Below are 27,285 nucleotides of genomic sequence, written 5' to 3' on the forward strand. Positions count from 1 at the left end.
CAGAAAAAGAAACATCATAAGATATCAGTAATACACGGAACGTAAACTTGGCAACAGAGGAACTGAATTACAGAACAGAACAGGGTCTCAAATTTAGAAAACCAACTATGCTTGCTTAAGGGTAAAGGTGAGTTGGGGTGCTGCATAAAACCAGAGATTGAAATGAGCACAGATAAAGTTCCTTAAGTCAAATATGGAATAGACAAGAGCTACTCCTTGCTCAACGAAATGGACTCAACACCGCATATTAAACGCCTAAGAATGTGCCTGACTAGTAAGTATCTTAAAACCTATGGATTGCTATGTCTCCGAAAGAGAATCAAGCATGTGTACAGGGGCATAAACGCAGCAGTGATAGGATTGGAGAGGTTCGGTGAGCAAATGAAGACCCTTTGAAGTCATATTGCATGGTACCCATTCCACGTGTCTCAACTCTCCAGGTTTAAGGTATTTTTCCTTCAGCTAAAACATGCATGTGGAACCCAAGTATGATCAACCATGTGAACGGGAGACGTGTTCAAATATGTCTCAGTTTTCCTCCCCTGGTACTCGGGTGCAACATTCCAGACGCTTTACTAACACTCTCCCCACTTGGAGAGTCAGCGCCTTTAACCTCCTGTTTGGCCCAGTTTGCAATTTCTGCGGAAGATGAACAGGAATAGCGAGAACCAATGAGAGACTATCTGGAGGTGTCTGGACGGGCAAATTTAACTCTCATTTCCCACCAGGAAGAGGAAATAACCAAAGGCTCAGCGTGCCGTGCCGGAACCAGATTAGGGCCTGAAGCCATCCTGCGGTGTTGCGGCCAGGTCACAAGAAAGCAAGTTGAAGAAAGGAGCTCAGGGGCACTGTAATTCACAAACCTGCAGAGTTATAAATGACAGCTATCGTCCAAAAATAGACTGAAGTCAGGCTGCCAAGAGGACTTGAAAGCGGGGCAGAATTGCAGGAAACCGATTTCAGGAGGTAGACTGGAATTGCATTGAAAGCATAGGAAAAGAGGCAGAACGTCCACAATGATGCACTTGGCCAAAAAGGGCGTATGCGTTTTTTCCTGAAATATTCAGGAAAAAACTCATACGCCCTTTTTGGCCAACCAAGCAAGCTTGCAAAGGAAATCTGCACTACAATGAAGTCTCACTTCCCACCGGTCAAAAGGGCCATCTGAAAAAAGTGTAAAATCCAGAAAGGCAGGACAGGCCATGGAGAACTGGGAGCCTTGTTATGCTGATGGGCGGGATGTAAATTGCCAACAACCACTCGGGAGAAGTGTATGGTGTTTCCTGAAACATCCAAAAAACAAAGCAACAGAACCTAGGGCACTTCCACTTATGGTCCTATAGCTTAGGGAAATTAAAATCAAAAAGACACAGCCACCCCAAAGTTTGGAACGGCTCTGTTTACAAGAACCTCGTTTACAGTACAAGTTCAACATCGCAGAAACGGAAAAATGGATAAAGAAGTTGTGGTATTTACTTACAAAGCAATATCACTCAGCAATGAAATCTGTGTCATCAGGCCCTTAGCAGCACAATGAGTGGATTCAGGTATGATGATTCTAACTGAAATAAGTGACACAGAAAAAGAAACATCATAAGATATCAGTAATACACGGAATGTAAACTTGGCTACACAGGAACTGAATTACAGAACAGAACAGGGTCTCAAATTTAGAAAACCAACTTATTCTTGCTTAAGGGTAAAGGTGAGTTAGGGTGCAGCATAAAACCAGAGACTGAAATGAGCACATATAAAGTTCCTTAAGCCAAATATGGAATAGACAAGAGCTACTCCTTGCTCAATGAAATGGACTCAACAGCGCATATTAAACGCCTAAGAATGTACCTGACTAGTAAGTATCTTAAAACCTATGGATTGCTATGTCTCCGAAAGAGAATCAAGCATGTGTACAGGGGCATAAACGCAGCAGTGATAGGATTGGAGAGGTTCGGTGAGCAAATGAAGACCCTTTGAAGTCATATTGCATGGTACCCATTCCACGGGTTTCAACTACCCAGGTTTAAGGTATTCTTCCTTCAGCTAAAACATGCATGTGGAACCTAGAGTATGATCAACCATGTGATCGGGAGACGTGTTCAAATATGTCTCAGTTTTCCTCCCCTGGTACTCGGGTGCAACATTCCAGACGCTTTACTAACACTCTCCCCACTTGGAGAGTCAGTCCCTTTAAGCTCCTGTTTGGCCCGGTTTGCAATTTCTGCGGAAGATGAACAGGAATAGCGAGAACCAATGAGAGGCTAGCTGGAGGTGTCTGGACGGGCAAATTTAACTCTCATTTCCAACCAGGAAGAGGAATTAACCAAAGGCTCAGCATGCCGGGCCGGAACCAGATTAGGGCCTGAAGCCATCCTGCGGTGTTGCGGCCAGGTCACAAGAAAGCGAGTTGAAGAAAGGAGCTCAGGGGCACTGTAATTCACAAACCTGCAGAGTTATAAATGACAGCTATCGTCCAAAAATAGACTGAAGTAAGGCTGCCAAGAGGACTTGAAAGCGGGGCAGAATTGCAGGAAACCGATTTCAGGAGGTAGACTGGAATTGCATTGAAAGCATAGGAAAAGAGGCAGAACGTCCACAATGATGCACTTGGCCAAAAAGGGCGTATGCGTTTTTTCCTGAATATATTCAGGAAAAAACGCATACGCCCTTTTTGGCCAACCAAGCAAGCTTGCAAAGGAAATCTGCACTACAATGAAGTCTCACTTCCCCCCGGTCAAAAGGGCCATCTGAAAAAAGTGTAAAATCCAGAAAGGCAGGACAGGCCATGGAGAACTGGGAGCCTTGTTATGCTGATGGGCGGGATGTAAATTGCCAACAACCACTCAGGAGAAGTGTATGGTGTTTCCTGAAACATCTAAAAAACAAAGCAACAGAGCCTAGGGCACTGCCACTTATGGTCTTATAGCTTAGGGAAATTAAAATCAAAAAGACACAGCCACCCCAAAGTTTGGGACGCCTCTGTTTACAAGAACCTCGTTTACAGTACAAGTTCAACATCGCAGAAAGTGAAAAATGGATAAAGAAGTTGTAGTATTTACTTAAAAAGCAATATCACTCAGCAATGAAATCTATGTCATCAGGCCCTTAGCATCACAATGAGTGGATTCAGGTATGATGATTCTAACTGAAATAAGTCACACAGAAAAAGAAACATCATAAGATATCAGTAATACACGGAATGTAAACTTGGCTACACAGGAACTGAATTACAGAACAGAACAGGGTCTCAAATTTAGAAAACCAACTTATGCTTGCTTAAGGGTAAAGGTGAGTTGGGGTGCTGCATAAAACCAGAGATTGGAATGAGCACAGATAAAGTTCCTTAAGTCAAATATGGAATAGACAAGAGCTACTCCTTGCTCAACGAAATGGACTCAACACCGCATATTAAACGCCTAAGAATGTACCTGACTAGTAAGTATCGTAAAACCTATGGATTGCTATGTCTCCAAAAGAGAATCAAGCATGTGTACAGGGGCATAAACGCAGCAGTGATAGGATTGGAGAGGTTCGGTGAGCAAATGAAGACCCTTTGAAGTCATATTGCATGGTACCCATTACACGGGTCTCAACTCTCCAGGTTTAAGGTATTCTTCCTTCAGCTAAAACATGCATGTGGAACCCAAGTATGATCAACCATGTGAACGGGAGACGTGTTCAAATATGTCTCAGTTTTCCTCCCCTGGTACTCGGGTGCAACATTCCAGACGCTTTACTAACACTCTCCTCACTTGGAGAGTCAGTGCCTTTAACCTCCTGTTTGGCCCACTTTGCAATTTCTGCGGAAGATGAACAGGAATAAAAAACGCATACGCCCTTTTTGGCCAACCAAGCAAGCTTGCAAAGGAAATCTGCACTACAATGAAGTCTCACTTCCCCCCGGTCAAAAGGGCCATCTGAAAAAAGTGTAAAATCCAGAAAGGCAGGACAGGCCATGGAGAACTGGGAGCCTTGTTATGCTGATGGGCGGGATGTAAATTGCCAACAGACACTCGGGAGAAGTGTATGGTGTTTCCTGAAACATCTAAAAAACAAAGCAACAGAACCTAGGGCACTTCCACTTATGGTCCTATAGCTTAGGGAAATTAAAATCAAAAAGACACAGCCACCCCAAAGTTTGGAACGGCTCTGTTTACAAGAACCTCGTTTACAGTACAAGTTCAACATCGCACAAAGTGAAAAATGGATAAAGAAGTTGTGGTATTTACTTACAAAGCAATATCACTCAGCAATGAAAGCTGTGTCATCAGGCCCTTAGCAGCACAATGAGTGGATTCAGGTATGATGATTCTAACTGAAGTAAGTCACACAGAAAAAGAAACATCATAAGATATCACTAATACACGGAACGTAAACTTGGCTACACAGGAACTGAATTACAGAACAGAACAGGGTCTCAAATTTAGAAAACCAACTATGCTTGCTTAAGGGTAAAGGTGAGTTGGGGTGCTGCATAAAACCAGAGATTGAAATGAGCACAGATAAAGTTCCTTAAGTCAAATATGGAATAGACAAGAGCTACTCCTTGCTCAACGAAATGGACTCAACACCGCATATTAAACGCCTAAGAATGTGCCTGACCAGTAAGTATCTTAAAACCTATGGATTGCTATGTCTCCGAAAGAGAATCAAGCATGTGTACAGGGGCATAAACGCAGCAGTGATAGGATTGGAGAGGTTCGGTGAGCAAATGAAGACCCTTTGAAGTCATATTGCATGGTACCCATTACACGGGTCTTAACTCTCCAGGTTTAAGGTATTCTTCCTTCAGCTAAAACATGCATGTGGAACCCAAGTATGATCAACCATGTGAACGGGAGACGTGTTCAAATATGTCTCAGTTTTCCTCCCCTGGTACTCGGGTGCAACATTCCAGACGCTTTACTAACACTCTCCCCACTTGGAGAGTCAGCGCCTTTAACCTCCTGTTTGGCCCACTTTGCAATTTCTGCGGAAGATGAACAGGAATAGCGAGAACCAATGAGAGACTAGCTGGAGGTGTCTGGACGGGCAAATTTAACTCTCATTTCCCACCAGGAAGAGGAAATAACCGAAGGCTCAGCGTGCCGTGCCGGAACCAGATTAGGGCCTGAAGCCATCCTGCGGTGTTGCGGCCAGGTCACAAGAAAGCGAGTTGAAGAAAGGAGCTCAGGAGCACTGTAATTCTCAAACCTGCAGAGTTATAAATGACAGCTATCGTCCAAAAATAGACTGAAGTAAGGCTGCCAAGAGGACTTGAAAGCGGGGCAGAATTGCAGGAAACCGATTTCAGGAGGTAGACTGGAATTGCATTGAAAGCATAGGAAAAGAGGCAGAACGTCCACAATGATGCACTTGGCCAAAAAGGGCGTATGCGTTTTTTCCTGAATATATTCAGGAAAAAACGCATACGCCCTTTTTGGCCAACCAAGCAAGCTTGCAAAGGAAATCTGCACTACAATGAAGTCTCACTTCCCCCCGGTCAAAAGGGCCATCTGAAAAAAGTGTAAAATCCAGAAAGGCAGGACAGGCCATGGAGAACTGGGAGCCTTGTTATGCTGATGGGCGGGATGTAAATTGCCAACAACCACTCGGGAGAAGTGTATGGTGTTTCCTGAAACATCTAAAAAACAAAGCAACAGAACCTAGGGCACTTCCACTTATGGTCCTATAGCTTAGGGAAATTAAAATCAAAAAGACACAGCCACCCCAAAGTTTGGAACGGCTCTGTTTACAAGAACCTCGTTTACAGTACAAGTTCAACATCACAGAAAGTGAAAAATGGATAAAGAAGTTGTGGTATTTACTTACAAAGCAATATCACTCAGCAATGAAATCTGTGTCATCAGGCCCTTAGCATCACAATGAGTGGATTCAGGTATGATGATTCTAACTGAAATAAGTCACACAGAAAAAGAAACATCATAAGATATCAGTAATACACGGAATGTAAACTTGGCTACACAGGAACTGAATTACAGAACAGAACAGGGTCTCAAATTTAGAAAACCAACTTATTCTTGCTTAAGGGTAAAGGTGAGTTGGGGTGCTGCATAAAACCAGAGATTGAAATGAGCACAGATAAAGTTCCTTAAGCCAAATATGGAATAGACAAGAGCTACTCCTTGCTCAATGAAATGGACTCAACACCGCATATTAAACGCCTAAGAATGTACCTGACTAGTAAGTATCTTAAAACCTATGGATTGCTATGTCTCCAAAAGAGAATCAAGCATGTGTACAGGGGCATAAATGCAGCAGTGATAGGATTGGAGAGGTTCGGTGAGCAAATAAAGACCCTTTGAAGTCATATTGCATGGTACCCATTCCACGGGTTTCAACTACCCAGGTTTAAGGTATTCTTCCTTCAGCTAAAACATGCATGTGGAACCTAGAGTATGATCAACCATGTGATCGGGAGACGTGTTCAAATATGTCTCAGTTTTCCTCCCCTGGTACTCGGGTGCAACATTCCAGACGCTTTACTAACACTCTACCCACTTGGAGAGTCAGTCCCTTTAACCTCCTGTTTGGCCCAGTTTGCAATTTCTGCGGAAGATGAACAGGAATAGCGAGAACCAATGAGAGGCTAGCTGGAGGTGTCTGGTCGGGCAAATTTAACTCTCATTTCCCACCAGGAAGAGGAATTAACCAAAGGCTCAGCATGCCGGGCCGGAACCAGATTAGGGCCTGAAGCCATCCTGCGGTGTTGCGGCCAGGTCACAAGAAAACGAGTTGAAGAAAGGAGCTCAGGGGCACTGTAATTCACAAACCTGCAGAGTTATAAATGACAGCTATCGTCCAAAAATAGACTGAAGTAAGGCTGCCAAGAGGACTTGAAAGCGGGGCAGAATTGCAGGAAACCGATTTCAGGAGGTAGACTGGAATTGCATTGAAAGCATAGGAAAAGAGGCAGAACGTCCACAATGATGCACTTGGCCAAAAAGGGCGTATGCGTTTTTTCCTGAATATATTCAGGAAAAAACGCATACGCCCTTTTTGGCCAACCAAGCAAGCTTGCAAAGGAAATCTGCACTACAATGAAGTCTCACTTCCCCCCGGTCAAAAGGGCCATCTGAAAAAAGTGTAAAATCCAGAAAGGCAGGACAGGCCATGGAGAACTGGGAGCCTTGTTATGCTGATGGGCGGGATGTAAATTGCCAACAACCACTCGGGAGAAGTGTATGGTGTTTCCTGAAACATCTAAAAAACAAAGCAACAGAACCTAGGGCACTTCCACTTATGGTCCTATAGCTTAGGGAAATTAAAATCAAAAAGACACAGCCACCCCAAAGTTTGGAACGGCTCTGTTTACAAGAACCTTGTTTACAGTACAAGTTCAACATCGCAGAAAGTGAAAAATGGATAAAGAAGTTGTGGTATTCACTTACAAAGCAATATCACTCAGCAATGAAATCTATGTCATCAGGCCCTTAGCAGCACAATGAGTGGATTCAGGTATGATGATTCTAACTGAAATAAGTCACACAGAAAAAGAAACATCATAAGATATCAGTAATACACGGAATGGAAACTTGGCTACACAGGAACTGAATTACAGAACAGAACAGGGTCTCAAATTTAGAAAACCAACTTATGCTTGCTTAAGGGTAAAGGTGAGTTGGGGTGCTGCATAAAACCAGAGATTGAAATGAGCACAGATAAAGTTCCTTAAGCCAAATATGGAATAGACTAGAGCTACTCCTTGCTCAACGAAATGGACTCAACACCGCATATTAAACGCCTAAGAATGTACCTGACTTGTAAGTATCTTAAAACCTATGGATAGCTATATCTCCAAAAGAGAATCAAGCATGTGTACAGGGGCATAAACGCAGCAGTGATAGGATTGGAGAGGTTCGGTGAGCAAATGAAGACCCTTTGAAGTCATATTGCATGGTACCCATTAAACGGGTCTTAACTCTCCAGGTTTAAGGTATTCTTCCTTCAGCTAAAACATGCATGTGGAACCCAAGTATGATCAACCATGTGAACGGGAGACGTGTTCAAATATGTCTCAGTTTTCCTCCCCTGGTACTCGGGTGCAACATTCCAGACGCTTTACTAACACTCTCCCCACTTGGAGAGTCAGCGCCTTTAACCTCCTGTTTGGCCCAGTTTGCAATTTCTGCGGAAGATGAACAGGAATAGCGAGAACCAATGAGAGGCTAGCTGGAGGTGTCTGGACGGGCAAATTTAACTCTCATTTCCCAACAGGAAGAGGAAATAACCAAAGGCTCAGCGTGCCGTACCGGAACCAGATTAGGGCCTGAAGTCATCCTGCGGTGTTGCGGCCAGGTCACAAGAAAGCGAGTTGAAGAAAGGAGCTCAGGGGCACTGTAATTCACAAACCTGCAGAGTTATAAATGACAGCTATCGTCCAAAAATAGACTGAAGTAAGGCTGCCAAGAGGACTTGAAAGCGGGGCAGAATTGCAGGAAACCGATTTAAGGAGGTAGACTGGAATTGCATTGAAAGCATAGGAAAAGAGGCAGAACGTCCACAATGATGCACTTGGCCAAAAAGGGCGTATGCGTTTTTTCCTGAATATATTCAGGAAAAAACGCATACGCCCTTTTTGGCCAACCAAGCAAGCTTGCAAAGGAAATCTGCACTACAATGAAGTCTCACTTCCCCCCGGTCAAAAGGGCCATCTGAAAAAAGTGTAAAATCCAGAAAGGCAGGACAGGCCATGGAGAACTGGGAGCCTTGTTATGCTGATGGGCGGGATGTAAATTGCCAACAGACACTCGGGAGAAGTGTATGGTGTTTCCTGAAACATCTAAAAAACAAAGCAACAGAGCCTAGGGCACTGCCACTTATGGTCCTATAGCTTAGGGAAATTAAAATCAAAAAGACACAGCCACCTTAAAGTTTGGGACGCCTCTGTTTACAAGAACCTCGTTTACAGTACAAGTTCAACATCGCAGAAAGTGAAAAATGGATAAAGAAGTTGTGGTATTTACTTACAAAGCAATATCACTCAGCAATGAAATCTGTGTCATCAGGCCCTTAGCAGCACAATGAGTGGATTCAGGTATGATGATTCTAACTGAAGTAAGTCACACAGAAAAAGAAACATCATAAGATATCAGTAATACACGGAATGTAAACTTGGCTACACAGGAACTGAATTACAGAACAGAACAGGGTCTCAAATTTAGAAAACCAACTATGCTTGCTTAAGGGTAAAGGTGAGTTGCGGTGCTGCATAAAACCAGAGATTGAAATGAGCACAGATAAAGTTCCTTAAGTCAAATATGGAATAGACAAGAGCTACTCCTTGCTCAACAAAATGGACTCAACACCGCATATTAAACGCCTAAGAATGTGCCTGACTAGTAAGTATCTTAAAACCTATGGATTGCTATGTCTCCGAAAGAGAATCAAGCATGTGTACAGGGGCATAAACGCTGCAGTGATAGGATTGGAGAGGTTCGGTGAGCAAATGAAGACCCTTTGAAGTCATATTGCATGGTACCCATTACACGGATCTCAACTCTCCAGGTTTAAGGTATTCTTCCTTCAGCTAAAACATGCATGTGGAACCCAAGTATGATCAACCATGTGAACGGGAGACGTGTTCAAATATGTCTCAGTTTTCCTCCCCTGGTACTCGGGTGCAACATTCCAGACGCTTTACTAACACTCTCCCCACTTGGAGAGTCAGCGCCTTTAACCTCCTGTTTGGCCCAGTTTGCAATTTCTGCGGAAGATGAACAGGAATAGCGAGAACCAATGAGAGGCTAGCTGGAGGTGTCTGGACAGGCAAATTTAACTCTCATTTCCCACCAGGAAGAGGAAATAACCAAAGGCTCAGCGTGCCGTACCGGAACCAGATTAGGGCCTGAAGCCATCCTGCGGTGTTGCGGCCAGGTCACAAGAAAGCGAGTTGAAGAAAGGAGCTCAGGGGCACTGTAATTCACAAACCTGCAGAGTTATAAATGACAGCTATCGTCCAAAAATAGACTGAAGTAAGGCTGCCAAGAGGACTTGAAAGCGGGGCAGAATTGCAGGAAACCGATTTCAGGAGGTAGACTGGAATTGCATTGAAAGCATAGGAAAAGAGGCAGAACGTCCACAATGATGCACTTGGCCAAAAAGGGCGTATGCGTTTTTTCCTGAATATATTCAGGAAAAAACGCATACGCCCTTTTTGGCCAACCAAGCAAGCTTGCAAAGGAAATCTGCACTACAATGAAGTCTCACTTCCCCCCGGTCAAAAGGGCCATCTGAAAAAAGTGTAAAATCCAGAAAGGCAGGACAGGCCATGGAGAACTGGGAGCCTTGTTATGCTGATGGGCGGGATGTAAATTGCCAACAACCACTCGGGAGAAGTGTATGGTGTTTCCTGAAACATCTAAAAAACAAAGCAACAGAACTTAGGGCACTTCCACTTATGGTCCTATAGCTTAGGGAAATTAAAATCAAAAAGACACAGCCACCCCAAAGTTTGGAACGGCTCTGTTTACAAGAACCTCGTTTACAGTACAAGTTCAACATCGCAGAAAGTGAAAAATGGATAAAGAAGTTGTGGTATTCACTTACAAAGCAATATCACTCAGCAATGAAATCTATGTCATCAGGCCCTTAGCAGCACAATGAGTGGATTCAGGTATGATGATTCTAACTGAAATAAGTCACACAGAAAAAGAAACATCATAAGATATCACTAATACACGGAATGGAAACTTGGCTACACAGGAACTGAATTACAGAACAGAACAGGGTCTCAAAGTTAGAAAACCAACTTATGCTTGCTTAAGGGTAAAGGTGAGTTGGGGTGCTGCATAAAACCAGAGATTGAAATGAGCACAGATAAAGTTCCTTAAGCCAAATATGGAATAGACAAGAGCTACTCCTTGCTCAACGAAATGGACTCAACACCGCATATTAAACGCCTAAGAATGTACCTGAATTGTAAGTATCTTAAAACGTATGGATTGCTATGTCTCCGAAAGAGAATCAAGCATGTGTACAGGGGCATAAATGCAGCAGTGATAGGATTGGAGAGGTTCGGTGAGCAAATGAAGACCCTTTGAAGTCATATTGCATGGTACCCATTCCACGGGTCTCAACTCTCCAGGTTTAAGGTATTCTTCCTTCAGCTAAAACATGCATGTGGAACCCAAGTATGATCAACCATGTGAACGGGAGACGTGTTCAAATATGTCTCAGTTTTCCTCCCCTGGTACTCGGGTGCAACATTCCAGACGCTTTACTAACACTCTCCCCACTTGGAGAGTCAGCGCCTTTAACCTCCTGTTAGGCCCAGTTTGCAATTTCTGCGGAAGATGAACAGGAATAGCGAGAACCAATGAGAGACTAGCTGGAGGTGTCTGAACGGGCAAATTTAACTCTCATTTCCCACCAGGAAGAGGAAATAACCAAAGGCTCAGCGTGCCGTGCCGGAACCAGATTAGGGCCTGAAGCCATCCTGCGGTGTTGCGCCCAGGTCACAAGAAAGCGAGTTGAAGAAAGGAGCTCAGGGGAACTGTAATTCACAAACCTGCAGAGTTATAAATGACAGCTATCGTCCAAAAATAGACTGAAGTAAGGCTGCCAAGAGGACTTGAAAGCGGGGCAGAATTGCAGGAAACCGATTTCAGGAGGTAGACTGGAATTGCATTGAAAGCATAGGAAAAGAGGCAGAACGTCCACAATGATGCACTTGGCCAAAAAGGGCGTATGCGTTTTTTCCTGAATATATTCAGGAAAAAACGCATACGCCCTTTTTGGCCAACCAAGCAAGCTTGCAAAGGAAATCTGCACTACAATGAAGTCTCACTTCCCCCCGGTCAAAAGGGCCATCTGAAAAAAGTGTAAAATCCAGAAAGGCAGGACAGGCCATGGAGAACTGGGAGCCTTGTTATGCTGATGGGCGGGATGTAAATTGCCAACAACCACTCGGGAGAAGTGTACGGTGTTTCCAGAAACATCTAAAAAACAAAGCAACAGAGCCTACGGCACTGCCACTTATGGTCCTATAGCTTAGGGAAATTAAAATCAAAAAGACACAGCCACCCCAAAGTTTGGGACGCCTCTGTTTACAAGAACCTCGTTTACAGTACAAGTTCAACATCGCAGAAAGTGAAAAATGGATAAAGAAGTTGTTGTATTTACTTACAAAGCAATATCACTCAGCAATGAAATCTATGTCATCAGGCCCTTAGCATCACAATGAGTGGATTCAGGTATGATGATTCTAACTGAAATAAGTCACACAGAAAAAGAAACATCGTAAGATATCAGTAATACACGGAATGGAAACTTGGCTACACAGGAACTGAATTACAGAACAGAACAGGGTCTCAAATTTAGAAAACCAACTTATGCTTGCTTAAGGGTAAAGGTGAGTTGGGGTGCTGCATAAAACCAGAGATTGAAATGAGCACAGATAAAGTTCCTTAAGTCAAATATGTAATACACAAGAGCTACTCCTTGCTCAACGAAATGGACTCAACACCGCATATTAAACGCCTAAGAATGTACCTGACTAGTAAGTATCGTAAAACCTATGGATTGCTATGTCTCCAAAAGAGAATCAAGCATGTGTACAGGGGCATAAACGCAGCAGTGATAGGATTGGAGAGGTTCGGTGAGCAAATGAAGACCCTTTGAAGTCATATTGCATGGTACCCATTACACGGGTCTTAACTCTCCAGGTTTAAGGTATTCTTCCTTCAGCTAAAACATGCATGTGGAACCCAAGTATGATCAACCATGTGAACGGGAGACATGTTCAAATATGTCTCAGTTTTCCTCCCCTGGTACTCGGGTGCAACATTCCAGACGCTTTACTAACACTCTCCCCACTTGGAGAGTCAGCGCCTTTAACCTCCTGTTTGGCCCACTTTGCAATTTCTGCGGAAGATGAACAGGAATAGCGAGAACCAATGAGAGGCTAGCTGGAGGTGTCTGGACGGGCAAATTTAACTCTCATTTCCCACCAGGAAGAGGAAATAACCAAAGGCTCAGCATGCCGTACCGGAACCAGATTAGGGCCTGAAGCCATCCTGCGGTGTTGCGGCCAGCTCAAAAGAAAGCGAGTTGAAGAAAGGAGCTCAGGGGCACTGTAATTCACAAACCTGCAGAGTTATAAATGACAGCTATCGTCCAAAAATAGACTGAAGTAAGGCTGCCAAGAGGACTTGAAAGCGGGGCAGAATTGCAGGAAACCGATTTCAGGAGGTAGACTGGAATTGCATTGAAAGCATAGGAAAAGAGGCAGAACGTCCACAATGATGCACTTGGCCAAAAAGGGCGTATGCGTTTTTTCCTGAATATATTCAGGAAAAAACGCATACGCCCTTTTTGGCCAACCAAGCAAGCTTGCAAAGGAAATCTGCACTACAATGAAGTCTCACTTCCCCCCGGTCAAAAGGGCCATCTGAAAAAGTGTAAAATCCAGAAAGGCAGGACAGGCCATGGAGAACTGGGAGCCTTGTTATGCTGATGGGCGGGATGTAAATTGCCAACAACCACTCGGGAGAAGTGTATGGTGTTTCCTGAAACATCTAAAAAACAAAGCAACAGAACCTAGGGCACTGCCACTTATGGTCCTATAGCTTAGGGAAATTAAAATCAAAAAGACACAGCCACCCCAAAGTTTGGAACAGCTCTGTTTACAAGAACCTCGTTTACAGTACAAGTTCAACATCGCAGAAAGTGAAAAATGGATAAAGAACTTGTGGTACTTACGTACAATGCAGTATCACTCAGCAATGAAATCTATGTCATCAGGCACGTAGCAGCATAATGAGTAGATTCAGGTACGATGATTATAACTGAAATAAGTCACACAGAAAAAGAAACATCATAAGATATCACTAATACACGGAATGTAAACTTGGCTACACAGGAACTGAATTCCAAAACAGAACATGTTCTCAAATTTAGAAAACCAACTTATGCTTGCTTAAGGGGAAAGGTGAGTTGGGTTGCTGCATAAAACCAGAGATTGAAATGAGCACAGATAAAGTTCCTTAAGCCAAATATGGAATAGACAAGAGCCACTCCTTGCTCAACGAAATGGACTCAACACCGCATATTAAACGCCTAAGAATGTACCTGACTAGTAAGTATCTTAAAACCTAGGGATTGCTATGTCTCCGAAAGAGAATCAAGCATGTGTACAGGGGCATAAACGCAGCAGTGATAGGATTGGAGAGGTTCGGTGAGCAAATGAAGACCCTTTGAAGTCATATTGCATGGTACCCATTACACGGGTCTTAACTCTCCAGGTTTAAGGTATTCTTCCTTCAGCTAAAACATGCATGTGGAACCCAAGTATGATCAACCATGTGAACGGGAGACGTGTTCAAATATGTCTCAGTTTTCCTCCCCTGGTACTCGGGTGCAACATTCCAGACGCTTTACTAACACTCTCCCCACTTGGAGAGTCAGCGCCTTTAACCTCCTGTTTGGCCCAGTTTTGCAATTTCTGCGAAAGATGAACAGGAATAGCGAGAACCAATGAGAGACTAGCTGGAGGTGTTTGGACGGGCAAATTTAACTCTCATTTCCCACCAGGAAGAGGAAATAACCAAAGGCTCAGCGTGCCGTACCGGAACCAGATTAGGGCCTGAAGCCATCCTGCGGTGTTGCGGCCAGCTCAAAAGAAAGCGAGTTGAAGAAAGGAGCTCAGGGGCACTGTAATTCACAAACCTGCAGAGTTATAAATGACAGCTATCGTCCAAAAATAGACTGAAGTAAGGCTGCCAAGAGGACTTGAAAGCGGGGCAGAATTGCAGGAAACCGATTTCAGGAGGTAGACTGAAATTGCATTGAAAGCATAGGAAAAGAGGCAGAACGTCCACAATGATGCACTTGGCCAAAAAGGGCGTATGCGTTTTTTCCTGAATATATTCAGGAAAAAACGCATACGCCCTATTTGGCCAACCAAGCAAGCTTGCAAAGGAAATCTGCACTACAATGAAGTCTCACTTCCCCCCGGTCAAAAGGGCCATCTGAAAAAAGTGTAAAATCCAGAAAGGCAGGACAGGCCATGGAGAACTGGGAGCCTTGTTATGCTGATGGGCGGGATGTAAATTGCCAACAACCACTCGGGAGAAGTTTATGGTGTTTCCTGAAACATCTAAAAAACAAAGCAACAGAGCCTAGGGCACTGCCACTTATGGTCCTATAGCTTAGGGAAATTAAAATCAAAAAGACACAGCCACCCCAAAGTTTGGGACGCCTCTGTTTACAAGAACCTCGTTTCCAGTACAAGTTCAACATCGCAGAAAGTGAAAAATGGATAAAGAAGTTGTGGTATTTACTTACAAAGCAATATCACTCAGCAATGAAATCTATGTCATCAGGCCCTTAGCATCACAATGAGTGGATTCAGGTATGATGATTCTAACTGAAATAAGTCACACAGAAAAAGAAACATCATAAGATATCAGTAATACACGGAATGTAAACTTGGCTACACAGGAACTGAATTACAGAACAGAACAGGGACTCAAATTTAGAAAACCAACTTATGCTTGCTTAAGGGTAAAGGTGAGTTGGGGTGCTGCATAAAACCAGAGATTGAAATGAGCACAGATAAAGTTCCTTAAGCCAAATATGGAATAGACAAGAGCTACTCCTTGCTCAACGAAATGGACTCAACACCGCATATTAAACGCCTAACAATGTACCTGACTAGTAAGTATCTTAAAACCTATGGATTGCTATGTCTCCGAAAGAGAATCAAGCATGTGTACAGGGGCATAAACGCAGCAGTGATAGGATTGGAGAGGTTCGGTGAGCAAATGAAGACCCTTTGAAGACATATTGCATGGTACCCATAACACGGGTCTTAACTCTCCAGGTTTAAGGTATTCTTCCTTCAGCTAAAACATGCATGTGGAACCCAAGTATGATCAACCATGTGAACGGGAGACGTGTTCAAATATGTCTCAGTTTTCCTCCCCTGGTACTCGGGTGCAACATTCCAGACGCTTTACTAACACTCTCCCCACTTGGAGAGTCAGCGCCTTTAACCTCCTGTTTGGCCCAGTTTTGCAATTTCTGCGGAAGATGAACAGGAATAGCGAGAACCAATGAGAGACTAGCTGGAGGTGTTTCGACGGGCAAATTTAACTCTCATTTCCCACCAGGAAGAGGAAATAACCAAAGGCTCAGCGTGCCGTACCGGAACCAGATTAGGGCCTGAAGCCATCTTGCGGTGTTGCGGCCAGGTCACAAGAAAGCAAGTTGAAGAAAGGAGCTCAGGGGCACTGTAATTCACAAACCTGCAGAGTTATAAATGACAGCTATCGTCCAAAAATAGACTGAAGTAAGGCTGCCAAGAGGACTTGAAAGCGGGGCAGAATTGCAGGAAACCGATTTCAGGAGGTAGACTGGAATTGCATTGAAAGCATAGGAAAAGAGGCAGAACGTCCACAATGATGCACTTGGCCAAAAAGGGCGTATGCGTTTTTTCCTGAATATATTCAGGAAAAAACGCATACGCCCTTTTTGGCCAACCAAGCAAGCTTGCAAAGGAAATCTGCACTACAATGAAGTCTCACTTCCCCCCGGTCAAAAGGGCCATCTGAAAAAAGTGTAAAATCCAGAAAGGCAGGACAGGCCATGGAGAACTGGGAGCCTTGTTATGCTGATGGGCGGGATGTAAATTGCCAACAACCACTCGGGAGAAGTGTATGGTGTTTCCTGAAACATCTAAAAAACAAAGCAACAGAACCTAGGGCACTTCCACTTATGGGCCTACAGCTTAGGGAAAATAAAATCAAAAAGACACAGCCACCCCAAAGTTTGGAACGGCTCTGTTTACAAGAACCTCGTTTACAGTACAAGTTCAACATCGCAGAAAGTGAAAAATGGAAAGAAGTTGTGGTATTTACTTACAAAGCAATATCACTCAGCAATGAAATCTGTGTCATCAGGCCCTTAGCAGCACAATGAGTGGATTCAGGTATGATGATTCTAACTGAAGTAAGTCACACAGAAAAAGAAACATCATAAGATATCAGTAATACACGGAATGGAAACTTGGCTACACAGGAACTGAATTACAGAACAGAACAGGGTCTCAAATTTAGAAAACCAACTTATGCTTGCTTAAGGGTGAAGGTGAGTTGGGGTGCTGCATAAACCAGAGATTGAAATGAGCACAGATAAAGTTCCTTAAGTCAAATATGGAATAGACAAGAGCTACTCCTTGCTCAACGAAATGGACTCAACACCGCATATTAAACGCCTAAGAATGTACCTGACTAGTAAGTATCTTAAAACCTATGGATTGCTATGCCTCCGAAAGAGAATCAAGCATGTGTACAGGGGCATAAACGCAGCAGTGATAGGATTGGAGAGGTTCGGTGAGCAAATGAAGACCCTTTGAAGTCATATTGCATGGTACCCATTCCACGGGTCTCAACTCTCCAGGTTTTAGGTATTCTTCCTTCAGCTAAAACATGCATGTGGAACCCAAGTATGATCAACCATGTGAACGGGAGACGTGTTCAAATATGTCTCAGTTTTCCTCCCCTGGTACTCGGGTGCAACATTCCAGATGCTTTACTAACACTCTCCCCAATTGGAGAGTCAGCGCCTTTAACCTCCTGTTTGGCCCAGTTTGCAATTTCTGCGGAAGATGAACAGAAATAGCGAGAACCAATGAGAGACTAGCTGGAGGTGTCTGGACGGGCAAATTTAACTCTCATTTCCCAACAGGAAGAGGAAATAACCAAAGGCTCAGCATGCCGTGCCGGAACCAGATTAGGGCCTGAAGCCATCCTGCGGTGTTGCGGCCAGGTCACAAGAAAGCGAGTTGAAGAAAGGAGCTCAGGGGCACTGTAATTCACAAACCTGCAGAGTTATAAATGACAGCTATCGTCCAAAAATAGACTGAAGTAAGGCTGCCAAGAGGACTTGAAAGCGGGGCAGAATTGCAGGAAACCGATTTCAGGAGGTAGACTGGAATTGCATTGAAAGCATAGGAAAAGAGGCAGAACGTCCACAATGATGCACTTGGCCAAAAAGGGCGTATGCGTTTTTTCCTGAATATATTCAGGAAAAAACGCATACGCCCTTTTTGGCCAACCAAGCAAGCTTGCAAAGGAAATCTGCACTACAATGAAGTCTCACTTCCCCCCGATCAAAAGAGCCATCTGAAAAAAGTGTAAAATCCAGAAAGGCAGGACAGGCCATGGAGAACTGGGAGCCTTGTTATGCTGATGGGCGGGATGTAAATTGCCAACAACCACTCGGGAGAAGTGTATGGTGTTTCCTGAAACATCTAAAAAACAAAGCAACAGAACCTAGGGCACTTCCACTTATGGTCCTATAGCTTAGGGAAATTAAAATCAAAAAGACACAGCCACCCCAAAGTTTGGAACGGCTCTGTTTACAAGAACCTCGTTTACAGTACAAGTTCAACATCGCAGAAAGTGAAAAATGGATAAAGAAGTTGTGGTATTTACTTACAAAGCAATATCACTCAGCAATGAAATCTGTGTCATCAGGCCCTTAGCAGCACAATGAGTGGATTCAGGTATGATGATTCTAACTGAAATAAGTCACACAGAAAAAGAAACATCATAAGATATCAGTAATACACGGAATGTAAACTTGGCTACACAGGAACTGAATTACAGAACAGAACAGGGTCTCAAATTTAGAAAACCAACTTATTCTTGCTTAAGGGTAAAGGTGAGTTGGGATGCAGCATAAAACCAGAGACTGAAATGAGCACAGATAAAGTTCCTTAAGCCAAATATGGAATAGACAAGAGCTACTCCTTGCTCAACGAAATGGACTCAACACCGCATATTAAACGCCTAAGAATGTACCTGACTAGTAAGTATCTTAAAACCTATGGATTGCTATGTCTCCGAAAGAGAATCAAGCATGTGTACAGGGGCATAAACGCAGCAGTGATAGGATTGGAGAGGTTCGGTGAGCAAATGAAGACCCTTTGAAGTCATATTGCATGGTACCCATTCCACGGGTTTCAACTACCCAGTTTTAAGGTATTCTTCCTTCAGCTAAAACATGCATGTGGAACCTAGAGTATGATCAACCATGTGATCGGGAGACGTGTTCAAATATGTCTCAGTTTTCCTCCCCTGGTACTCGGGGGCAACATTCCAGACGCTTTACTAACACTCTCCCCACTTGGAGAGTCAGTCCCTTTAACCTCCTGTTTGGCCCAGTTTGCAATTTCTGCGGAAGATGAACAGGAATAGCGAGAACCAATGAGAGGCTAGCTGGAGGTGTCTGGATGGGCAAATTTAACTCTCATTTCCCACCAGGAAGAGGAATTAACCAAAGGCTCATCATGCCGGGCCAGAACCAGATTAGGGCCTGAAGCCATCCTGCGGTGCTGCGGCCAGGTCACAAGAAAGCGAGTTGAAGAAAGGAGCTCAGGGGCACTGTAATTCACAAACCTGCAGAGTTATAAATGACAGCTATCGTCCAAAAATAGACTGAAGTAAGGCTGCCAAGAGGACTTGAAAGCGGGGCAGAATTGCAGGAAACCGATTTCAGGAGGTAGACTGGAATTGCATTGAAAGCATAGGAAAAGAGGCAGAACGTCCACAATGATGCACTTGGCCAAAAAGGGCGTATGCGTTTTTTCCTGAATATATTCAGGAAAAAACGCATACGCCCTTTTTGGCCAACCAAGCAAGCTTGCAAAGGAAATCTGCACTACAATGAAGTCTCACTTCCCCCCGGTCAAAAGGGCCATCTGAAAAAAGTGTAAAATCCAGAAAGGCAGGACAGGCCATAGAGAACTGGGAGCCTTGTTATGCTGATGGGCGGGATGTAAATTGCCAACAACCACTCGGGAGAAGTGTATGGTGTTTCCTGAAACATCTAAAAAACAAAGCAACAGAGCCTAGGGCACTGCCACTTATGGTCCTATAGCTTAGGGAAATTAAAATCAAAAAGACACAGCCACCCCAAAGTTTGGGATGCCTCTGTTTACAAGAACCTCGTTTACAGTACAAGTTCAACATCGCAGAAAGTGAAAAATGGATAAAGAAGTTGTGGTATTTACTTACAAAGCAATATCACTCAGCAATGAAATCTATGTCATCAGGACCTTAGCATCACAATGAGTGGATTCAGGTATGATGATTCTAACTGAAATAAGTCACACAGAAAAAGAAACATCATAAGATATCAGTAATACACGGAATGGAAACTTGGCTACACAGGAACTGAATTACAGAACAGAACAGGGTCTCAAATTTAGAAAACCAACTTATGCTTGCTTAAGGGTAAAGGTGAGTTGGGGTGCTGCATAAAACCAGAGATTGAAATGAGCACAGATAAAGTTCCTTAAGTCAAATATGGAATAGACAAGAGCTACTCCTTGCTCAACGAAATGGACTCAACACCGCATATTAAACGCCTAACAATGTACCTGACTAGTAAGTATCTTAAAACCTATGGATTGCTATGTCTCTGAAAGAGAATCAAGCATGTGTACAGGGGCATAAACGCAGCAGTGATAGGATTGGAGAGGTTCGGTGAGCAAATGAAGACCCTTTGAAGTCATATTGCATGGTACCCATTACACGGGTCTTAACTCTCCAGGTTTAAGGTATTCTTCCTTCAGCTAAAACATGCATGTGGAACCCAAGTATGATCAACCATGTGAACGGGAGACGTGTTCAAATATGTCTCAGTTTTCCTCCCCTGGTACTCGGGTGCAACATTCCAGACGCTTTACTAACACTCTCCTGACTTGGAGAGTCAGGCACTTTAAACTCCTGTTTGGCACAGTTTGCAATTTCTGCGGAAGATGAACAGGAATAGCGAGAACCAATGAGAGACTAGCTGGAGGTGTCTGGACGGGCAAATTTAACTCTCATTTCCTACCAGGAAGAGGAAATAACCAAAGGCTCAGCGTGCCGTTCCGGAACCAGATTAGGGCCTGAAGCCATCCTGCGGTGTTGCGGCCAGGTCACAAGAAAGCGAGTTGAAGAAAGGAGCTCAGGGGCACTGTAATTCACAAACCTGCAGAGTTATAAATGACAGCTATCGTCCAAAAATAGACTGAAGTAAGGCTGCCAAGAGGACTTGAAAGCGGGGCAGAATTGCAGGAAACCGATTTCAGGAGGTAGACTGGAATTGCATTGAAAGCATAGGAAAAGAGGCAGAACGTCCACAATGATGCACTTGGCCAAAAAGGGCGTATGCGTTTTTTCCTGAATATATTCAGGAAAAAACGCATACGCCGTTTTTGGCCAACCAAGCAAGCAAGCAAAGGAAATCTGCACTACAATGAAGTCTCACTTCCCCCTGGTCAAAAGGGCCATCTGAAAAAAGTGTAAAATCCAGAAAGGCAGGACAGGCCATTGAGAACTGGGAGCCTTGTTATGCTGATGGGCGGGATGTAAATTGCCAACAGACACTTGGGAGAAGTGTATGGTGTTTCCTGAAACATCTAAAAAACAAAGCAACAGAGCCTAGGGCACTTCCACTTATGGTCCTATAGCTTAGGGAAATTAAAATCAAAAAGACACAGCCACCCCAAAGTTTGGAACGGCTCTGTTTACAAGAACCTCGTTTACAGTACAAGTTCAACATCACAGAAAGTGAAAAATGGATAAAGAACTTGTGGTACTTACGTACAATGCAGTATCACTCAACAATGAAATCTATGTCATCAGGCACGTAGCAGCATAATGAGTAGATTCAGGTACGATGATTCTAACTGAAATAAGTCACACAGAAAAAGAAACATCATAAGATATCACTAATACACGGAATGTAAACATGGCTACACAGGAACTGAATTCCAAAACAGAACAGGTTCTCAAATTTAGAAAACCAACTTATGCTTGCTTAAGGGGAAAGGGGAGTTCGGTTGCTGCATAAAACCAGAGATTGAAATGAGCACAGATAAAGTTCCTTAAGCCAAATATGGAATAGACAAGAGCCACTCCTTGCTCAACGAAATGGACTCAACACCGCATATTAAACGCCTAAGAATGTACCTGACTAGTAAGTATCTTAAAACCTATGGATTGCTATGTCTCCGAAAGAGAATCAAGCATGTGTACAGGGGCATAAACGCAGCAGTGATAGGATTGGAGAGGTTCGGTGAGCAAATGAAGACCCTTTGAAGTCATATTGCATGGTACCCATTCCACGGGTTTCAATTACCCAGGTTTTTGGTATTCTTCCTTCAGCTAAAACATGCATGTGGAACCCAGAGTATGATCAACCATGTGATCGGGAGACGTGTTCAAATATGTCTCAGTTTTCCTCCCTTGGTACTCGGGTGCAACATTCCAGACGCTTTACTAACACTCTCCCCACTTGGAGAGTCAGCGCCTTTAACCTCCTGTTTGGCACAGTTTGCAATTTCTGCGGAAGATGAACAGGAATAGCGAGAACCAATGAGAGGCTAGCTGGAGGTGTCTGGACGGGCAAATTTAACTCTCATTTCCCAACAGGAAGAGGAAATAACCAAAGGCTCAGCGTGCCGTACCGGAACCAGATTAGGGCCTGAAGTCATCCTGCGGTGTTGCGGCCAGCTCAAAAGAAAGCGAGTTGAAGAAAGGAGCTCAGGGGCACTGTATTTCACAAACCTGCAGAGTTATAAATGACAGCTATCGTCCAAAAATAGACTGAAGTAAGGCTGCCAAGAGGACTTGAAAGCGGGGCAGAATTGCAGGAAACCGATTTCAGGAGGTAGACTGAAATTGCATTGAAAGCATAGGAAAAGAGGCAGAACGTCCACAATGATGCACTTGGCCAAAAAGGGCGTATGCGTTTTTTCCTGAATATATTCAGGAAAAAACGCATACGCCCTTTTTGGCCAACCAAGCAAGCTTGCAAAGGAAATCTGCACTACAATGAAGTCTCACTTCCCCCCGGTCAAAAGGGCCATCTGAAAAAAGTGTAAAATCCAGAAAGGCAGGACAGGCCATGGAGAACTGGGAGCCTTGTTATACTGATGGGCGGGATGTAAATTGCCAACAGACACTCGGGAGAAGTGTATGGTGTTTCCTGAAACATCTAAAAAACAAAGCAACAGAACCTAGGGCACTTCCACTTATGGTCCTATAGCTTAGGGAAATTAAAATCAAAAAGACACAGCCACCCCAAAGTTTGGGACGCCTCTGTTTACAAGAACCTCGTTTACAGTATAAGTTCAACATCGCAGAAAGTGAAAAATGGATAAAGAAGTTGTGGTATTTACTTACAAAGCAATATCACTCAGCAATGAAATCTATGTCATTAGGCCGTTAGCATCACAATGAGTGGATTCAGGTATGATGATTCTAACTGAAATAAGTCACACAGAAAAAGAAACATCATAAGATATCAGTAATACACGGAATGTAAACTTGGCTACACAGGAACTGAATTACAGAACAGAACAGGGTCTCAAATTTAGAAAACCAACTTATGCTTGCTCAAGGGGAAAGGTGAGTTGGGGTGCTGCATAAAACCAGAGATTGAAATGAGCACAGATAAAGTTCCTTAAGTCAAATATGGAATAGACAAGAGCTACTCCTTGCTCAACGAAATGGACTCAACACCGCATATTAAACGTCTAAGAATGTACCTGACTAGTAAGTATCTTAAAACCTATGGATTGCTATGTCTCCGAAAGGGAATCAAGCATGTGTACAGGGGCATAAATGCAGCAGTGATAGGATTGGAGAGGTTCGGTGAGCAAATGAAGACCCTTTGAAGTCATATTGCATGGTACCCATTACACGGGTCTTAACTCTCCAGGTTTAAGGTATTCTTCCTTCAGCTAAAACATGCATGTGGAACCCAAGTATGATCAACCATGTGAATGGGAGACGTGTTCAAATATGTCTCAGTTTTCCTCCCCTGGTACTCGGGTGCAACATTCCAGACGTTTTACTAACACTCTCCCCACTTGGAGAGTCAGCGCCTTTAACCTCCTGTTTGGCCCAGTTTGCAATTTCTGCGGAAGATGAACAGGAATAGCGAGAACCAATGAGAGACTAGATGGAGGTGTTTGGACGGGCAAATTTAACTCTCATTTCCCACCAGGAAGAGGAAATAACCAAAGGCTCAGCGTGCCGTGCCCGAACCAGATTAGGGCCTGAAGCCATCCTGCGGTGTTGCGGCCAGGTCACAAGAAAGCAAGTTGAAGAAAGGAGCTCAGGGGCACTGTAATTCACAAACCTGCAGAGTTATAAATGACAGCTATCGTCCAAAAATAGACTGAAGTAAGGCTGCCAAGAGGACTTGAAAGCGGGGCAGAATTGCAGGAAACCGATTTCAGGAGGTAGACTGGAATTGCATTGAAAGCATAGGAAAAGAGGCAGAACGTCCACAATGATGCACTTGGCCAAAAAGGGCGTATGCGTTTTTTCCTGAATATATTCAGGAAAAAACGCATACGCCCTTTTTGGCCAACCAAGCAAGCTTGCAAAGGAAATCTGCACTACAATGAAGTCTCACTTCCCCCCGGTCAAAAGGGCCATCTGAAAAAAGTGTAAAATCCAGAAAGGCAGGACAGGCCATGGAGAACTGGGAGCCTTGTTATGCTGATGGGCGGGATGTAAATTGCCAACAACCACTCGGGAGAAGTGTATGGTGTTTCCTGAAACATCTAAAAAACAAAGCAACAGAGCCTAGGGCACTTCCACTTATGGTCCTATAGCTTAGGGAAATTAAAATCAAAAAGACACAGCCACCCCAAAGTTTGGAACGGCTCTGTTTACAAGAACCTCGTTTACAGTACAAGTTCAACATCGCAGAAAGTGAAAAATGGATAAAGAAGTTGTGGTATTCACTTACAAAGCAATATCACTCAGCAATGAAATCTATGTCATCAGGCCCTTAGCAGCACAATGAGTGGATTCAGGTATGATGATTCTAACTGAAATAAGTCACACAGAAAAAGAAACATAATAAGATATCAGTAATACATGGAATGGAAACTTGGCTACACAGGAACTGAATTACAGAACAGAACTGGGTCACAAATTTAGAAAAACAACTTATGCTTGCTTAAGGGTAAAGGTGAGTTGGGGTGCTGCATAAAACCAGAGATTGAAATGAGCACAGATAAAGTTCCTTAAGCCAAATATGGAATAGACAAGAGCTACTCCTTGCTCAACGAAATGGACTCAACACCGCATATTAAACGCCTAAGAATGTACCTGACTTGTAAGTATCTTAAAACCTATGGATTGCTATGTCTCCGAAAGAGAATCAAGCATGTGTACAGGGGCATAAACGCAGCAGTGATAGGATTGGAGAGGTTCGGTGAGCAAATGAAGACCCTTTGAAGTCATATTGCATGGTACCCATTCCACGGGTTTCAACTACCCAGGTTTAAGGTATTCTTCCTTCAGCTAAAACATGCATGTGGAACCTAGAGTATGATCAACCATGTGATCGGGAGACGTGTTCAAATATGTCTCAGTTTTCCTCCCCTGGTACTCGGGGGCAACATTCCAGACGCTTTACTAACACTCTCCCCACTTGGAGAGTCAGCGCCTTTAACCTCCTGTTTGGCCCAGTTTGCAATTTCTGCGGAAGATGAACAGGAATAGCGAGAACCAATGAGAGACTAGCTGGAGGTGTTTGGACGGGCAAATTTAACTCTCATTTCCCACCAGGAAGAGGAAATAACCAAAGGCTCAGCATGCCGTGCCGGAACCAGATTAGGGCCTGAAGCCATCCTGCAGTGTTGCGGCCAGGTCACAAGAAAGCGAGTTGAAGAAAGGAGCTCAGGGGCACTGTAATTCACAAACCTGCAGAGTTATAAATGACAGCTATCGTCCAAAAATAGACTGAAGTAAGGCTGCCAAGAGGACTTGAAAGCGGGGCAGAATTGCAGGAAACCGATTTCAGGAGGTAGACTGGAATTGCATTGAAAGCATAGGAAAAGAGGCAGAACGTCCACAATGATGCACTTGGCCAAAAAGGGCGTATGCGTTTTTTCCTGAATATATTCAGGAAAAAACGCATACGCCCTTTTTGGCCAACCAAGCAAGCTTGCAAAGGAAATCTGCACTACAATGAAGTCTCACTTCCCCCCGGTCAAAAGGGCCATCTGAAAAAAGTGTAAAATCCAGAAAGGCAGGACAGGCCATGGAGAACTGGGAGCCTTGTTATGCTGATGGGCGGGATGTAAATTGCCAACAGACCCTCGGGAGAAGTGTATGGTGTTTCCTGAAACATCTAAAAAACAAAGCAACAGAGCCTAGGGCACTGCCACTTATGGTCCTATAGATTAGGGAAATTAAAATCAAAAAGACACAGCCACCCCAAAGTTTGGGACGCCTCTGTTTACAAGAACCTCGTTTACAGTACAAGTTCAACATCGCAGAAAGTGAAAAATGGATAAAGAAGTTGTTGTATTTACTTACAAAGCAATATCACTCAGCAATGAAATCTATGTCATCAGGCCCTTAGCATCACAATGAGTGGATTCAGGTATGATGATTCTAACTGAAATAAGTCACACAGAAAAAGAAACATCATAAGATATCAGTAATACACGGAATGTAAACTTGGCTACACAGGAACTGAATTACAGAACAGAACAGGGTCTTAAATTTAGAAAACCAACTTATGGTTGCTCAAGGGGAAAGGTGAGTTGGGGTGCTGCATAAAACCAGAGATTGAAATGAGCACAGATAAAGTTCCTTAAGTCAAATATGGAATAGACAAGAGCTACTCCTTGCTCAACGAAATGGACTCAACACCGCATATTAAACGCCTAAGAATGTACCTGACTTGTAAGTATCTTAAAACCTATGGATTGCTATGTCTCCGAAAGAGAATCAAGCATGTGTACAGGGGCATAAACGCAGCAGTGATAGGATTGGAGAGGTTCGGTGAGCAAATGAAGACCCTTTGAAGTCATATTGCATGGTACCCATTCCACGGGTTTCAACTACCCAGGTTTAAGGTATTCTTCCTTCAGCTAAAACATGCATGTGGAACCTAGAGTATGATCAACCATGTGATCGGGAGACGTGTTCAAATATGTCTCAGTTTTCCTCCCCTGGTACTCGGGTGCAACATTCCAGACGCTTTACTATCACTCTCCCCACTTGGAGAGTCAGTCCCTTTAACCTCCTGTTTGGCCCAGTTTGCAATTTCTGCGGAAGATGAACAGGAATAGCGAGAACCAATGAGAGGCTAGCTGGAGGTGTCTGGACGGGCAAATTTAACTCTCATTTCCCACCAGGAAGAGGAATTAACCAAAGGCTCAGCATGCCGGGCCGGAACCAGATTAGGGCCTGAAGCCATCCTGCGGTGTTGCGGCCAGGTCACAAGAAAGCGAGTTGAAGAAAGGAGCTCAGGGGCACT

The 27,285-nt window shown here is 43.8% G+C and overlaps 1 long non-coding RNA gene across 2 annotated transcripts in view; it reads right to left on the reverse strand.

The window, feature by feature from the left end:
- LOC307188208 overlaps positions 1-27,285 on the reverse strand; it is a 251,474-nt gene that overhangs the window by 48,222 nt on the left and 175,967 nt on the right. For both annotated transcript variants that reach the window (XR_013828829.1, XR_013828830.1), the window contains exon 3: positions 3,057-3,138. This is a non-coding gene — a long non-coding RNA (uncharacterized lncRNA). The remainder of the gene's footprint in view (positions 1-3,056; positions 3,139-27,285) is intronic.

This window comes from Stenella coeruleoalba (assembly GCF_951394435.1).
Source record: "Stenella coeruleoalba genome assembly, chromosome: 6".
NCBI classification, from domain to species: domain Eukaryota; kingdom Metazoa; phylum Chordata; class Mammalia; order Artiodactyla; family Delphinidae; genus Stenella; species Stenella coeruleoalba.